The following is a 17518-nucleotide window of genomic DNA, read 5'->3' on the forward strand; positions in this document are numbered from 1 at the left end:
TCCTAATAGTATAAATAGCACGGGGGAGGGGGGCATCAAAGAAACAGCGCAGTTGTCTCCCTGCTTAACATGAATCCCAAATTCACACATACCACTAATGAAGTTTCCATGCCCAGAAAGAACTAACGATGTGATGTTGTTAAAGGCAAAGGGAAATGTTTGCTGGCTTAGAGAGCACAACTGCCACTGCGCTCGGCCACAGAACAATGTTTACCTGCCCCAGTAAAGTAAGGAGGGGGAAGGCTCAGTTCCCTCTGCTTTCTCACAGTCAGTTTTCCTAGATGTGTTCAATATAATGAAGAAAACACATTGCATCACAACTTTTGTCACATATTTCAAAGGGTCCTTTTGATGCCAGAGCTGACTTTCAATAGCTGCCAGAGATAAATTTCTTATTACCCAAAACAAGCCACTTTGCCGTGGCTGACACACACAGACAATGACTCCAATTATGGCGGCCAAACGGAGCATTTCACTCCGGACTCTACAAAGACCTCTGCCTATACACCTGGAAAACCTTTTTTTTTTTTAAATTCTCTTCTTTCCACTCCTTTACATATAAAACCTACCTCAGTCCTGGAAAATGTATTCTCTACATAAACAGCACGGGAGGGGAGGGGAAAGGAGGAGGAGCAGGAGCAGGAGCAGGAGCAGGAGGAGTTGGTTCTTATATGATGCTTTTCTTTACCCTTAAAACAAACTTTAAAATTCTATTTGAGTAGATCACTATGGCCTTTTCTGTATTCTCATTTTCCTTGCTAGTGTGTTCCTCCGGCAGGGTGGGATCGTGTTCCTGTGCTCCATGTGTGTGGTGGTCAACATTACACCACTTTATGTCCAGAATAAACACCTGAAGTTTAAATCTGCAAGGAGATATGCTGGACAAACATCAATGTAATATTGCATTGACCACTAGAGGGAGCAAAACATAAAGAACAGGGGGAGAAACCCAAACCCCAAAATACCCTCTGACTGGGCTGGCACACAGGGGTTAATGTAGAGCAATTCTCAACGAGTTCCATTTAACACCTTTATCAGGAACCTGGGAATGATCCTGGATCTATGGAGGCAAGGTCACAAATGTTGCTTGACTGGAGGAGCTAAGTGGTGGATTTGGAGCAGAAAAGGGGTGAGGTGGATGGAGGATGAAATAGCAAGTGGCAACAGCAGCTCTGCAGAGCCCGTAGCTGGAGCCAGGGGATGTGGGCTGGGAGCCCTCTTCAATGGATGAGGAGGAAGAGCAGTCAGGCCACGACAGCCCCTCCTCGCCGCCTACTTGTTGTCCTCTGAAAGGGGGAGCTGAGCTCCACATTTTGGGGCAGGTGCTCTGGGAAGCCCTAGCAGTCAGGCAACCGGGAGAGCCTCACAACCAGCCTCTAAGAATTTTGAAGTGGGTACATAATTATCTCCCTGTTTGGTAAGTTAGTCTACAGATAACCGTCTGGGTCACCTTCATCTAGTAAACTTCATGGGAAGGCAGGAATTGGAGCCCAGGCTGCTCTGTCCTCATCCATCATTTCAAATTACAGGAGCATTCTCTGCAGTTTAAATACGCAAGTATTTTTCATATATTAAATGCCATATATAAACATCAAACGTTTAAGTACTTCAAATGCATTTAAATCTGTATATGTATCTATATTATATCCAGTTGCTCTAAGATAGTGTTTGTCTGTTTTACAATATTGGTTGAAACTTTAGCATTTCCCCCCTACTTCTTATAAGCTTCCTCAAACTTTTCAGCACACCGAAACCTGCAGGAAATGTTTTCAGTACTGCAAAAACTGAAGAAGAACTGGAAACCAACAGGCACAGGGCAGTCATCATTGACCTTATGAGGAACTGTGCATCTCAATTCCCAGAGTGAGGATGGAAGAGCTCTGACCAATGATCTCCGGACTTACGCAATGTACAGTTCTAAACTGCGAAGTGTCTCCACAGAATAGTTGCCTAGGATAGTTGTCTATTCCGCCCACCCCCCCCCCCCAATTCCATATGAAATATTCCGCCTAAAAGGTCAAAGGATGCCGTGCCTATCCCAAAATGCAAGCCCTGCGAAACCATTCTGCAGTTGGAGAGTCCAGCTGGAATCTTCGTGTCGCCATTAGCAACAGGCTCTGCGAACAGAAATTAGCTAGAAAAAAGATTTGCTGATGTAAACCTCGAAAATACTCGGCCTCAAACCTCGTGCTGGCTCTGCAGAGGCACCGGGACAGCAATGTGGCAAATTCTGCCGACTAACTGAAGGCTTGCTCTTGTAATGGGGGGGGGGGGGACTCTTGGCTTTTCAGGAGCATTTATTTGCATGTCATTGTTCTGACACAGTGTTAACAACCCGGGCAGTTCCCACCCCCTGGATGTGTTCAGACTGGAAGAGTGGCAAGTTCTGAACCAGTCCTCACCCCCATTCCTAGAAAATCAAGAGGGATCCATTTTCAAGTTAGCCAGGAAGGCATGCGAAGGCCTTGCCCTCTGTCTTTATGAACAACGAATAGATCCAAACACCTGTTGAGTGTCCTCCCAGACCCATTTGAAAAACCACGTTCTACAGCAGGGGTAGTCAACCCGTGGTCCTCCAGATGTCCATGAACTACAATTCCCATGAGCCCCTGCCAGCGTTTGCTGGCAGGGGCTATGGGAATTGTAGTCCATGGACATCTGGAGGACCACAGGTTGACTATCCCTGTTCTACAGGACAGCATCCATAGAAACAAGTGGGTGGAAACTTTGCATTTCAAAATCTGCAGAATTATGACTTGAAGGTGTTTCTCCGTTGGAAGCCACAGAAGCACATACGTTAACCAACTAAAACATAAAGTTCTTTAATATTGTTATTATAAGAAATCTGAAAGACCTTTGGAAATAATCGCTGGCATTCAGTGATGTCACAGTTCAACCAAGTCATTACCAGATGAGTCAGACGAAAATGACCTGACAGGGTGGTTGTCCCTCCAGCAAAGTATACTAATCTTCCCAGCAGAAAGATTCCCTACTCCAGCAGGATCCTGGGCACAACATTTCCACCAATTACAGATTTCAGCTGCCCCAAGTGGGGTCTTTAGATTTTATAAAAGCAGACACAGCACAGCTACTTCACTGCCAGTGCCGAGTTCTTCTCACAGAGGAGAGGCTACTGTGTATTTATGGGCTCTTGTATGGCTTACTTCACTACGGTGATCTGTCCGGAACATTTTCCCATGACAGAATGAGCTTCTCCTGTGAGCTTCTCCTCTTCCTCTTGAACTCATTCCAGTACTATCCTCTGTGTAGACTTGACGTCTTACTTCTTTGCGGAGAAAACGAGGAGAAGCGGCAGAAGAAGAGGTTTTTATAAGCTGCTTTTCTCTACCAGGAGTTTCAAAGCAGCTTACAATTGCCTTCCTTGGGGGGCTTGTAAGCTAAATATGAGCAGACAGTGCCAAGGGGGCGAATGCAGTCTTGGGCTGTATCCACAGGGGCATCACATCAAAATCACAAGGGGTCACAGTCCCGTTGTGTGCCGCACTGGCCAGACCCCACCCTGACCAGGCAGTTCTTAGCTGCTAGATGCTGACGGCATCCCCCATGCCTGTTTTCTGTTTCTGCTCTGCCACTGCAAAAACATCAGATGCCGAACACATGACAGCCAGAAATACCCATGTGATTATGTTACCTGATAAGAGTCTGAGAATTCAAGCCATTCTTGGAACAAAGGGAAAGCCTGGAACGTCCCTCCATCCCTTCATAAACAAGAGAGAAATTATTAAAGGGTGCGAGGGCCTCTCTCGCTGCTTGCCCGTGGGAGGAGTCTGCATTGCTGGAGCTCTGACACTGGAGACAGATGCTGCCTGAGACACCCACAGGAAAAGCCAGAGAAGGCCCTTTTGTCATACTTCTCCCTTAAAAGGCCGAAACGGGGAGCCAAGACCTGCAGTGCTGAGCGGTGGCCAGAGTGCCAGACGAGCATCCGGGAGGACCAAACGGCCCCTCTTTCGCTCTGCCAGGGAAGTCTGCTGGGCGACTTTGGGCCCATCCCATACTCTCAGCCTCACCTACCTCACAGGGTTGTTGTGAGGGTAAAATGGAGAAAAATCATTTAAGCCGCCTTGTCTCTCCACTGAGGAGAAAAGGGGTGGTGGCATCAATGAGGCAAATAAATAAATACATTCCAGACACTGGCAGCGGGAAGCATGCAGGTGGAACACCGTGACAGGGAAGACGTGGGATCACCCCAAGCGGGGCAAAGGAGACACAGAAGCCGGGAGCCCTGCATGTCGCCCCAACAGGAAGAGAGGTGCCGCCCCAATCACAGTCGCCTGGGCTGCAGGTGTAGGCCAGGAAGGCTGGGCATCTGGGCAGCACCAAGCGATGCCAGCTGGGCTGGGGCAATCTGTGCCCTTGGGTAGCGGCAGGGAGTAGAATCGGTGGGCAAATAAACGGGGGAAGGAGCAACAGCAGGGGGCCAGAAGCAAGAGAGGCGTGGCAGGGCAGACAGCAGCAAGTTCTAGGGAAAGGCTCGGGGGGGAGGGGTCCCCTCACAATCCCTAAGTTTTATTCTTAGCCCCATCATTAAGAACATATCTTTTCATTCGATGTAATCACCAGCAAGAAGAATTTGCTTTGGCTAAAATAATCCTCAAATTCTCCACCTTTAATAAAAATGCTACTATCTTAGTTCTGTCAACAGACACACATTTCCCTGGGACTGGATCACAGAATCATAGAAGGATGGAGCTGGAAGGGGCCTCCAAAGCTGTTTGTGGATCCTATGATTTCATTCTGTACAAATCACACCGTGGTAGACTTATTATGTCTGGGGATGTTCTGGGAAAAGATAAATTGGGTGGACTTTTCTATGGAGATGCTCGGAGCAAGTCCCAAAGCCCAAAACCAAAAATGGTGAAACCTCAGCCAAACACCCAGATGTGAGGGGCACCCTTCTCTGAGCACCCTCTATAATACCTCTAACAAATGTGCCTGGTGTTGGTGTGTGACTTTAACATCTGCACGGAGCCAAGACCCATGATGGACCACCCCAGCAAAAAAACCAGAAAGGTTGGGGAGGATTTCGAGCAAAGGCAAGCTCCAAACCCCCAGACCCAAAAGCCTCAGCCAACTCCATCCCCCAACGCGAGGGTGACATGCAAAGAAAGTTTCTTTCAAAAACAATGCCAGGGAACCAAGGAGTCAATGGGCTTTTGAGAATTTTTCAGCAAACTCAGCAAGCAACCCTGTTCCCCAAAAATGCCCTAACGCTGGGCATTTCTTCAAAGCCAACATCAGGAAAACAAAAATCTCTCAGCTGAGATTGCCAACAGCCTCACTGGAAAGGGGGCAGATCAACCCCACAGGAAAACAGCCAGACACCACCAGCAACTTGCTAGGCCAGAAGGCCTCTTCTCTCCTCTCTCAGCCCTCCACCAGACCCACGATCCATCCAGCAAATCTTTCTCCCGCCCTCACTTGTTCCACAGCTCCCCTGCAGGCCACCCACTCCACGCTGGAATGACGAGCACCGTGGGACTGTACATGAACACTGGCAGCATCTACAGCAGGGGTAGTCAAACTGCGGCCCTCCAGATGTCCATGGACTACAATTCCCAATTAACTTATGGTAATCTCTTAGAACAGCCTTTTTCAACCTTTTGACAGTGGAACCTGGAATATTTTGCAGGCTTCACAGAGCTCCGGAACCAGGATGGAAGTGTGGCTGAATCCATTAAGGCAGGATATAGAGCAGGGGTAGTCAAACTGTGGCCCTCCAGATGTCCATGGACTACAATTCCCAGGAGCCCCCTGCCAGCATTCGCTGGCAGGGGGCTCCTGGGAATTGTAGTCCATGGACATCTGGAGGGCCGCAGTTTGACTACCCCTGATCTACAGGTTGCTGCTCCCAGAGCCAAGAATCGCAGGGATCCCACTGGTTGCCACAGATGCCTGTCAAGTACAGAGGGGAGAGACTGGAGTTTCCTATGGCCACAGGAGAACACCCCTAAGCCCTCTTCATGACATTTCAGTGTTTCTGGCACATGGAAGACATGCACCAAAAGGCAAACTCCACCCTCCACAAACTGCTGAGCTCACAAGAGGGATAAGGACCTGTAATGGCTCATGCACACATGGGGATGTGGCTGCATGGATGCCAGATTGCAAACGACGAACTGGCAGTTTTTTGTGGGTTTTCGAGACTTGCATGAGGTCCATGCTCATCTCTAAGTTCAGTCCAAGAGGCTCAAGGACCTTTCGGTGCAGGCCTTCTTTTGCTTGTTCATCACTTTCATCTCTCATGTGCCATTTTAATACATGAGCAGGTGGGTTTGCATGTGTGTGTGTGTGTGTGTATGTGTGCGCGCATGCACACTGATAATGGGTGTGCTAAGAAATCTTCTTAGATTTCTGCTATTGTGAAATATCAACAGGAGTGTCACATTGGAAGCTCAATATTTTGGCACAACATTACAAAGAGCAGTTTTCCTGCATTTACTTTCTACTTTGAGGAGCGAACAAATGAAAGCCACAACAACTTTTTTAAATCACAAAGAAGCATCAAATCACCCAGTCACGGCCTCACTTTGCAGTTATTTCTTAGGCAGTTTTTAAGAATATTCAAATACCCACATACGTGTTCCTCTGCCACAGATGAGGGAATTATCTTGGTTCCATCACAGAAACTTTCTATTGTAACGAGAATCCAGGATCAACAAACAAGGTCAACAAACTACCCCAGAATGTAGCCCTGCCTCTGGCCATGTCACTGAAGATAAAACAGTTCTGCAGATCAGATGACATCATGTTCCAACCAGCATTCCTGAACGGAAAAGAAATCCACATAGTCAGAGCCTGTCTGTTCCTCGGGGACGGCCATTCAGGCGCAGAACCCTGGAATGGTTTATCTCCACGGGGCTGATCCAAAGGTTCTGGGGAAGCCACAGCAGTCATTTATGATGTCCTGGGACCTCAGTTTTACAGCATGACACCAGCACTCACTGACCCAGCCAATGTGAGGGTAGTTGGAGTCACCCAGTATCACAACACTCCCTTCAAGAGAGGTTGAGGTCTGCCTGAGCAGAAGGGTCCAGTCTGGACTGGGGGCGGGGGAAGGGAGGCAGCTAGCAGCCAATCGCAGGCCAAGAAGACTAAGGTGATGGTGATGAACCCTAAAATCAGAGTCCAGGAGCACCTTTAAGACCAACAAAGATTTATTCAGGGCGGGAGCTTTCGAGTGCAAGCACTCTTCCTCAGACGAAGAACTCCTTACATGACAGGGAATACAACCTTGTCAATTCACCTGCTGAATGCATGGCCTTCAATCTCCTCTGGCTGCTTGGGTGACAGTCAAGGTAACAGGGATATTTAAAAGCAAACAAAAACTACTTTTCTGCCACCAAGCAAAACCAAATTCCCCCACTAGTGGGGCTGTTTCTGCATTAGGGTTTTGGCTCCGTATAACATTTGCACGGGGTGGAGTTTTTCGTCCATTTCCACACTGAAATTTCCCTTTTTGGACACAGACTGAATTTGCCCTGTTGCGAGGGAATCCTCCAAAATCTGGATTTCACGTTTTAATCTGGGGGCTAACAGCATCTAAATCAGGGGTGGCTAATGCAGAAATGTAGAAATTTGAGCTTGTCCAGTGTATCCGACATTGTCCCCCACCCCACCCTTGTTGCATCACTTCCGTCCTCAACTCCCCCAACCTCCCCCGCCCTTTTATTTTTTAATGGCTGGTTGCATTACAACACAATTCTAATACAGTGAAATTGTTCACTGCCACACGCCTCGTCTTCACCACTGGAGCCTCGGGGCATATGTGTGTATGTCATAATTTAGTTGTATGTGTGTGTGTCATAATTTAGCCGCCTGGAGTATGTGTGGAGTAATTGTGTGTCATAATTCAGACGCCTGGAGTCACAAAATTGTTCCCCCACCGCCGCCCTTCTTCGCCTAGAACAGGGGTAGTCAAACTGCGGCCCTCCAGATGTCCATGGACTACAATTCCCAGAAGCCCCTGCCAGCGAACGCTGGCAGGGGGCTCCTGGGAATTGTAGTCCATGGACATCTGGGGGGCCGCAGCTTGACTACCCCTGGCCTAGAACCTTGATGCAGCGAAGGGCAGCACGTTGTGCAGGCAAACCACAGCAGCAATCTGGACACTTCTCCAGGCCGCCCCAGAGGCTGGCCTGTACAACACACGGCACCAGGGCTCCAGGTGGCAAAGGGTGGTATGTGGCAGTGGGGGAAGGAACAAATTTGTGGCTCCAGATGGTTAAATTATGACATGCACACAAACACACCCAATTACTCCAGACATGCTCTGGGCAGCTAAACTATGACACACACACACACACAACTAAATGATGACATTATGACTACTAAATTATTAAACTTGCAAGAAATACTAAACTGGGCGGGGTAGCAAACACAGCCTAAGACAGAATCAGGATGATCTTGATAGGCTCGAGAAGTGGGCTAAACTGAATAAAATGAAGTTCAATAGGGACAAATGTAAAGTTCTGCTTTTAGGTAGGAAAAACCAAATACACCAATATAAGATGGGGGAGACTTATCTTGGCAGCAGCATGTGCGAAAAGGATCTAGGAGTCTTAATAGACCATACATTGAACATGAGTCAGCAGTGTCTCAGTGGCTAAAAAGGCAAATGGGATTTTGGGCTGTATCAAACAGAGTATCATGTCCAGATCACGGGAGGTGATGGTACTGCTTTACTCTGCTCTGGTTCGGCCTCACTTGGAGTCCTGTGTTCAGTTTGGGACACCCCAGTTGAAGAGGGATGTAGACAAACTGGAGTGTGTCCAGAGGAGGGCAACAAAGATGGTGAGGGGTTTGGAGACCCAGACGTATGAAGAAAGGTATGGGGAGCTTGGTCTGTTTAGCCTAGAGAGGAGACAACTGAGAGGGGATCTGATAACCATCTTCAAGTATTTAAAAGGGTGCCATATAGAGGATGCAGTAGAGTTGTTCTCTCTTGCCCCAGAGGGACGGACCAGAATGAATGGGATGAAATTAACTCAAAAGAAATTCCGTCTAAACATCCGGAAGAAGTTCCTGACAGAGCGGTTTCTCAGTGGAACAGGCTTCCTCAGGAGGTGGTGGGTTTTCCATCTTTGGAAATTTTTAAACAGAGGCTGATTCTGTGAAGGTTCAAGGGGGTGGCAGGTAGATGAGCGATAGGGTGGTGAGTGTCCTGCGTAGAGCAGGGGGTTGGACTAGATGACCCAGGAGGTCCCTTCCAACTCTATGATTCTAGGATTCTATGACATGCACACACACTGAGGCTCCAGGCAGCGGAGAGGAGATGCGTGGTGGTGGTGATGGTGGGAAATGGGACAATTTTGTTATTCTGGAATTGTGTTCAGACTTGGAAGGGGGGATTCAAAGGCAACAGATGATTGGGTGTTTTCATCACATGACAAAGATGGAGAAGTTTTTTTTTTTAACACTGCCATGAAGTTTCCGCTTTTCATACCAGGCTGTTTTATCAGCTGTGCTTACGAAGTCCTTTGCAAGTTTATCAGAGACCATTCAGGAAGGGGGAGGAGCTCACACAAAGCCCCCTCAAGGCTTGGCTCTGTCCATGTGTGTGCCTTTCCCCAAGCAAGTACTCAGAACAGCAAAGCCTCTTGTCTGCATGGGACAAATTCAAACTCATGGGTGAAGCATTATCTAACAGCCCCCTAACCGCACTCCTCTTCCTCTCGATGGCTCTGTGCCACCTACCCTTTGGCTCTGCATTGCTCACAACCCCAGCAAGGCGGTTCTAGCAGGGAATGCGAGGGAAGAGGGGTGCCAATCAGATCCATGAAGAAAAGACAGGGGCAGTGAAACCCCCACATGACAAGAGTTTGATTAGAGAAAGGCATGAGCCCCTGTGCGTCTCTGCCATTTCGTATCCCAGCAAATTCCCTTCCCTGGGAAAGTCTCTGTGGAGAAAGCCTGGCTTCCGGATGGCACCCAGCAGGGCTTTCAAGACAAGGGGCTCCAGGGGCAGTTGGCCATTGCCTGCCTCAGCACTGCCACTCTGGTGGCTCAGAAACGCTAAGGACCCCATCAGTGCTTCTCGGTATATCCGAAAGGATACGAGGCCAAAACAAAAACAGAGCAACTGATGAAGAGAAAGAGACGGACTGGGTGTCCCTTGCGTATTCGTTGTCCTGCAAGAAGCCTCCATGCCACCCCCCCTGCCAGTTCTCCCAAAGAAAAGCCAGACGAGGTGAAGCAGCTCCCACATGCCAAAGTGATGTACGTTCAGCAGAGTTTCAGGGAGCAACCCCGCTGATCGGCAGTAGACCGGCCAGGCTGCAGTCCGCTAGCAATTCTGATACCAACAGGGCTTTTGGAGAATAAGTTTTCAAGAGTCAAAACTTCCTTTATCAGAAACGTACTTGGCCTCTGAGAGGCTAGAAGTTCAAGTAAAGGCTGCGCCATGCGGAACTGTTGTATCAAATAAACCGTTTTCATTTAAGCTCAGGATTTAAATTTCCTTTGGCGTGGGACTGAAAAGCCCTTCATTGGGCTTGACAGAACACCCAGCCCAGCAGCTGCAGCTCGGAACAACCAAGACACTCCATCCCGCTTCGCCTTGAGCACAAACACGAAACAGACTGCAACTCCTGGACAGCGACTTGCAAACTTCTCACTAAAATAGCACTAGGAGGCCAGGCCCATACATGGAATGAAACGCTTCCCTTGCACCCACCAGCCAAGTTCAGTTCTGGAATGACATCTAAAGGAATATAAACAATTCCGAGCAAAATGCAAAGCAGAACAAAGCAGTTGGGGCTGCGGACAATCATGCCTTGTTCAGAGCCAAATTAAACTGTTTACACTGTCATTTCTTCATGCAAGAGCTCTTAGTCATAAACCAAGGCATAATCCCACCTATCCATCTTACACAGGTGCCGTCAAGTCACGGTTGATTTATGGTGGCCTCAGCAAGCGGCATCCAAGGCAAGTGAGAAGCAGATGCTTGGCCACTGCATGCCTCTGGCTCTGCTTGGGTCCTGGCACCAAGCTATTACAGACCACTTTCCCTCTCCCAGCAATATTGAGCCTGCTAATATGGATGCCTCATTTCTCAGTGGTGGCCCAAAGTCCCATCGAGTCATACCCAGCTGATGGCAGTCCTGTAGGATTTTCAAGGCAGAGAGTATTCAGAGGTAGCTTGCCATGGCCTACCTCCTTGTAGCTGCTTCAGGCTTCCTAGGTGGACATGCCTTTCCAAGTACTGGCCTGGACCCTCCAGGTCAGAGCACCTTATCCTGAGTTCCCAGGAGGGGATGTTACTTGCATGACCACGGGCAAGAGGGAAGAAAGAGGGTGGGAAAGTGGTTGGCAGAAAGTGGGTGCAGCTTTTGCCCAGCAGAACTCCTAGCTGGCCATTGGAGACTGTCAGATGCGTGTTTCTTAGCTAGCCCCAGATGTATAGTTGTGCAATAAAATATTTTAACACAGTATGTTTTTATCAAAAAGCCTCCTGAGCTTCCCCTTGAATGCTGAAGAGCTGCAGTCAGAGTTAGGCATCACTTCACCCCCTGGAATTTGTTGTGGCAGGTTCTGCCTTCTGCAGGAGCCACGTTGTGGCTGTGCCCACCGCCACGTCAGGTTTCCAAAGTGCCAGCTGGCTCAAACCCTGTCAAACACCATTCCCATCCAGAGACAGGGAGTGTGGGCACCACTCCTTCCACTATAGAATATGTCACAGAATTCTGACTTCTACTGAGTCTGATCATTCGGCATATTTGGAGTAACCCTGTCAGAGGCTCTCTCAAGCAAAGGCCTTGCTCATCCCTGTCTTCATTCTTCTCTAGTCTGAAAGGCAGCTGCTTCCGAGGGGCTCAGGCAGAAATCTGAGATGCAAAGAGCAGGCCAAGGATTTCCGGATTCTGCTTCAAAGTCCCGGACAGGCAGCACCTACCTCCTGCAAGGCTAGAATGGATCCAAGCCATTCCAACAATCCCTTGGAAGGGGGGAGAGCGAAAGGTGGGTTTAAATGGCTGACGACCATTTAAACTGTTCTCTGATTTGGCCCATTTCAACTGAGAGGGATTGTGAATCAGCTCAGATAAGCCCAGAGGAGGAAAAAAACAGCATTAATTCGCATTTTTCTATCTTATCCGACCCAAATCACACATTCCTGATCCAGCCTGTCTTATGGGCCAATTCATCACAGTTAATATAAACTGTGGTTCCTTATTACATCTGAATCAAGGCTGTTCTTGATGCACTCTTGATTCTACAGTACAGCCATGACATTCTTTTTATCACACACCACTCTGACAGGAAGCAGCTGATCGATCTTGCTTGTGATCTGTCAAACTTCTGGAACTCCTTGTCTTTTAATATGGGACATATTCACTGGCCACAAGCTGATATGCCGGCATTTCTGACCTAGGCCAAGCCACAGCCAGCGCCGGACTAGGATCTGCAAGAGTCAGGTTCAAATCTCCACTCTGCTATAGGAGTTTTCTGGATGACCAGTCACCTCCTCTCAGCCTAACCCACATCATGGGGGGGGGGGTTGTGAGGACAAAAGAGGAGAAGGATGGTGTGAGCTGCCCTGGATCCCCACTGTGGAGCAAGATGGGATACACAGATTCGGTCAGAAGGCTCAAGGGGGTGGCAGGTGACAGTGGATGAGCGACTGGCATGTGAGTGTCCTGCATAGTGCAGGGGGTTGGACTAGATGACCCATGAGGTCCCTTCTAACTTTTTTGAGCTTTCTCACACCTTGAATAAATCTCTGTTGGTCTTAAAGGTGCTCGTGGACTCTGATTTTGAGGGGAGAGTATTAAAGAGGAAGAACAGGTTTGTTCTGTCCTGCTGCTACTACTGAGTAGGCAGGACTCTCTGCCGCTTCCGTCCACCGTAATCCGGAGATGCCCGTGCCCCCACCCACTATCAGTCAGCTTTATCTACTCAACTGTGAAAGAAGACAGAGTCACTCCCTGCATTATTGTGCACACACACAAACATAAAGAGGCTCCTACACTAATCCACGTTCAAAATGCAAAACTACCCGGACAGCAGACAGGGAAGGGATTCACACTCTGAAAAGGCCTCCCTCAGTGGCTGCCTGGTTTGTTTTTACAAGCCATTGCGAGGCAAGGCCATTGATGCGCAAGGACATGTGCAATAGTTGTGTATTGCTTTACTGCAGCCTGTTCTTCTGACCTTTTCGACAACTTAAAAAAAAACCCACAACCGCTATGAGGTCTCAGTTTGTTTCCCTCTAGGCCAATTTTGTACTGAATTGCCTAAGATCAGGGACTGGGGTTCGTAGCCTTGCGAGGTTTTCTAAAAGGGAGCAAGGGCTGGAGGGGCACCGTTGTTGGGCTGGGAAACTGTGCTGACTGAGCACCACTCGAGACAGGAGAGAGTCCTCGCGGCTGCCCCGAGAGGTCCCCATTTTCACATCATTTAAAAATGCTGCAGAGGCCTGCTTGTGCCCACAGTATGGGGGGTAAGGCCGTTTTGTCCTCCCTCCACACCTTATCAAGTGCCCAGGCACATTCTCTCTCTCTCTCTGAGAGCCAGTTTGGGGTAGTGGTTGGGAGTGCCGACTTCTGGCATGCCAGGTTCGATTCTGCACTCCCCCACATGCAGCCAGCTGGGTGACTTTGGGCTCCCCACGGCACTGATAAAGCTGTTCTGACCGAGCAGGAATCTCAGGGCTCTCTCAGCCTCACCCACCTCACAGGGTGTCTGTTGTGGGTAGAGGAATGGGAAGGCGATGGTAAGCCACTTTGAGACTCCTTCGGGTAGAGAAAAGTGGAATATAAGAACCAACTCTTCTTCTTCTCCAGTAATCTCAGGGCTCTCTCAGCCCCCCCTCCCTCACAGGGTGTCTGTTGTGGGGAGAGGAAAGGGAAGGCAACTGGAAGCCGCTTTGTGCCTCCTTCGGGGAGAGAAAAGCAGCATAGAAGAACCAACTCTTCTTCTTCTTCTATCTCTCTCTCTCTCTCACACACACACAAGCATACAGACACACAACTTCAGCTGCTTTGGCACTTGAAAAAGTGTGAGGAGAGCTCAGAGCACCACACTGCGAGTACAATCAGGATCAGTCCCTCACAGTGGCAGCATCATGACATCCATGCAGATGCCGCCTTGTCCCCTTTGGCCCCACGGACTACTTCTCCCCAAATCCCTTCTTTTGGTTCAGAATGCAGACTGGGCATGCTCACCAAACTGGGGGGAGGGGGGATCCATAATTACAGAAAATTAGCAAGCCGTGATACTGGCAAGTTGTGGCCACACCCTCTCCTTCAGAGCACGTCCTCCCTGCGTTGGGAGCAGCTCTCCACCATGGGGCAGGCTCCAGGCTACAGCTCAGGGTTCAGTCCAGGACACCGACGGGACACATCTTAGGCTAAGTTGCAGCTCTGGATTGGGAAAGACTGGAGATTTGGGGAATGGAGACTGGGGAGGGGCTTCAATGAGGGATAATGCAAACAGTTTCTCCAAAGGAACTGCTCTTAGTCATGTGGAGATCAGCAGCCCTTCTGGGAGATCCCAGCTGTCACCTTGAAATTGGCAACCGGACGCAAGGCAAAAGAAGGTCCCAGAATCTCCTTGTGCTGATACCAGAGGCTTGGAAATAATCTTGGGGGCTCTTTAAAAACTAGCTGCAAAAGTAATCACTGTGGGGCCACTGCCCCCTTAAGTCCCTCAATGAGAGGCAGAGGTTCACAATCTCCCTCAAGGGGCCTTCTATCCAGCAGTCGTCCAACTTGAACAACCAAGGTGGACAGGGATCTAAGGGGCAAGAGGTCACCCACACTGACCCTAGCAATTTGTCCACTTCAGCTAAGGAGAGCTGCCTGAAGCCATCCAACCCCAGGACGGCCAGAGCTTCCAGTTCACCTTCTGCATCAATCATGGCAGTAAGGTTGCGGCGGAGCAGCAAGACTATATCCGCAAATAAGATCGCTAATGCCTCACAGCGTAAATCCAATGCACTATTATTTTGGTGCCCTCCCTCAAGGGCAGTAAGAGATCGAACTACCCTATAAAATTGTGCCAGGCGAGAGCTTGCGGATGCGATTTCTATAGCAAAGAAGTCACGCTTCACCACGTTCACTGCCATCTCATACGCCTTCATAAATGTGCGGTAAAATGTCCTTGCCCCCTCATCACGAGTTTTCTACAACACTCACTCAAGATGTCCTTCTTTCTCTTCCAAAGCTCCAGGGAGCTTGTTTGAGGTGAGGGAGGAAAGGGCGCCTAGGAGCAATCTCATAAATAGCAGCCGTCACGTGGGACTGCCATCCTCCACCAAGGCCACAAACGAGATGCCGGAGGGCATCAGGTCCCCCAGAGTATTCAGGAATCTCAGATTCCATAAGTCTCTGCAGGCAGACTAAAATGCATCCATCACCCAAACGGAGAAGGAGTGGTATCCTTAGTCGAGCCTTCAGGGCATGGGGGTCTGACCATGGAATTATATTATTTGCCACCAGATCTACCTCTATCCCTGCACCAAAGATCAAGTTCAGAGTATGGCCAGCCGGATGAGTAGGACTAGCAACAATTTGTGAGAACCCCAGTGTCACCATGGCTGACACCAAGTTCAGGCCAAATCCTGGAGACAGCAGATCCGCATGGACATTGAAGTCCCCCGGAATCACAAGTCTAGGGAACTGCAACACCCAGGTAGCCACCGCCTCCAGCAGGCCCACCAGGCCATCCTAGTGTGCAGCGGGTGAGTGGTACACCACCCAGATGGCCACATTCTCAACTGACTCCCATCCTAAACTGACACATTCCACCCCTGGGATCGATGGCGCTAGGAGAGCCCTGAAGGAATGGGTGTTTCAGACCAGGACCGTCACCCTCCCCCCCCCTACCATTTAGCTGAGACTGATGTAGGACTGAAAACCTGGGCAGGGACAGATCTTTCAGGCAACTGTCTCCCCATTCCATGCCCAGGTCTCAGTCACGCACTCCAGGTCAACTTGCAGCCCAGATTAAGTTCAAAGTTCTGGTGTTAACCTTTAAGGCCCCTTGGGGTCTGGCACCCACATATCTGAGGGACCACCAATCGCCTTATGCTCCCTGCAGGGCATTGTGCATTCACCTGGTGGAATGAGCTCCCAGTCCGAATACCCAGTCTTCCATGTTTTCTTTTCCAGCCGGTCTCAGAATACCACGGGAATTAACTGACCAAGCATTTTGGCAAGAGCACATACTATGATCACCTAACTTACCCAGCAGATAATTTCCTTAGAGCAACTTCCGTTTAGATGCCACTGGCTGTCAGCCTGCCTACCTGCCTACAAGAAGGGAGCATTGGTGAACGCAGGCTAAAAAATAAACATAATGGTTCCCAAAGGCTGTGGGTAGCAAGGACATAATCATTTAAAATGTTTTGATGCAGGCCTCTCTGAAACACCTCCAGGCCAGGGTTCATGTGCTATTTGTCACTGGCAGTGTCCCATAATGGCCCATGTAGCCGACACAACAATGGCAAACACTTCTATTTAGTACTTGTGGTTGTGGTTCAGCAAAGGGGAATTAGCTTTTTCAAGCTCAAGTAACCTGGAAAACAGGTTTCACCAATGCATCATTTAAAGATGGAAATCTCTGTACCAGAACAGGAGGTTGAGAGGAGACATGACTGCTCTCTTGAAGGATTTGAAAGGCTGGCAGAGGAGGACAGGGAGCCTGCTGGCAGCAGAGGGTAGGACCACCAGTAATGGGTTTATATGATTGATGGAAAAATACTGGCTACATATCAAGAATGTTTTTGCAATAAGAATAGTTGAGCAATTGAATTAGCTACCTCAGGTGGTGGTGATCAGTGGTTCTCAGTCTGGGGGTTGGAACCCCTGTCACAGAGGTTGGGTGGGGCAAGCAGCTTGGCCAGGAGGCACCGTCTACACAGCAGCCTTGTGGGGTAGGTTGTGATAGAGCGTTCGTCTGTCTGGAGCAGTGGAAAAGAGCGAGATTGGCACGGTGGGACAAGAGGCGGAACTGAACTGAGAAACCCTGGAAAAAACCTATTTATATACAATCATGAACAATGGATCTTTATACCGTTGGTGAGTTTTGGTTTAATTTCTGTGAAAGAACCCTTGCATCATTTTATGGTTGGGGGACACCACAACAGGAGGAACTGTATTAAAGGGTCGCGGCATTAGGAAGGTGGAGAACCACCGGGCTACCTGATGCCAGTTCTCCCTTGGGGGGAGGCAGACTATCCTGGAAGTACAGGTGGCTACTGCCATCACTGGCCATGAGTCCTTGCGTTCTGCGACCAGTAAGTTTAAACCATTAATCCCTCGTTGTGTGGACTGGTTGGTGAAAAAAGCCGCTTGCAAATCTAGCACCCCACCCAAAAGGAGTGGGAGGACTTGCATAACAGCCAAGCGGGCACGGCGGGCTGTGCTTTTTGGAATCAGTGGCAGCAGAGAAGGGAGACTGCAGCATTCACGGGTAGGGCATGAAGCACAGGCAATGGAGAGATTCACAAACTCAGGTACTTGTTTGCAACGTGGGAGTAACTTTTCCCAAAGCTGCT

At 49.2% G+C, this 17518-nt stretch overlaps 1 protein-coding gene across 45 annotated transcripts in view; it reads right to left on the reverse strand.

Annotated features, from left to right (window-relative positions):
* Positions 1-17518, reverse strand: part of SORBS1 (sorbin and SH3 domain containing 1) — a 268843-nt gene that overhangs the window by 156214 nt on the left and 95111 nt on the right. The window contains exon 1 of one of the 45 annotated variants that reach the window (XM_077351040.1): positions 3653-3715. The exons of the other annotated variants lie outside the window; for them this stretch is intronic. The gene's annotated coding sequence lies outside the window, so the exon portion shown is untranslated. Of the gene's footprint in view, positions 1-3652; positions 3716-17518 lie in introns of those variants that run through there. 45 annotated transcript variants of the gene reach the window in all.

Source organism: Paroedura picta, chromosome 8 (assembly GCF_049243985.1).
Source record: "Paroedura picta isolate Pp20150507F chromosome 8, Ppicta_v3.0, whole genome shotgun sequence".
NCBI classification, from domain to species: domain Eukaryota; kingdom Metazoa; phylum Chordata; class Lepidosauria; order Squamata; family Gekkonidae; genus Paroedura; species Paroedura picta.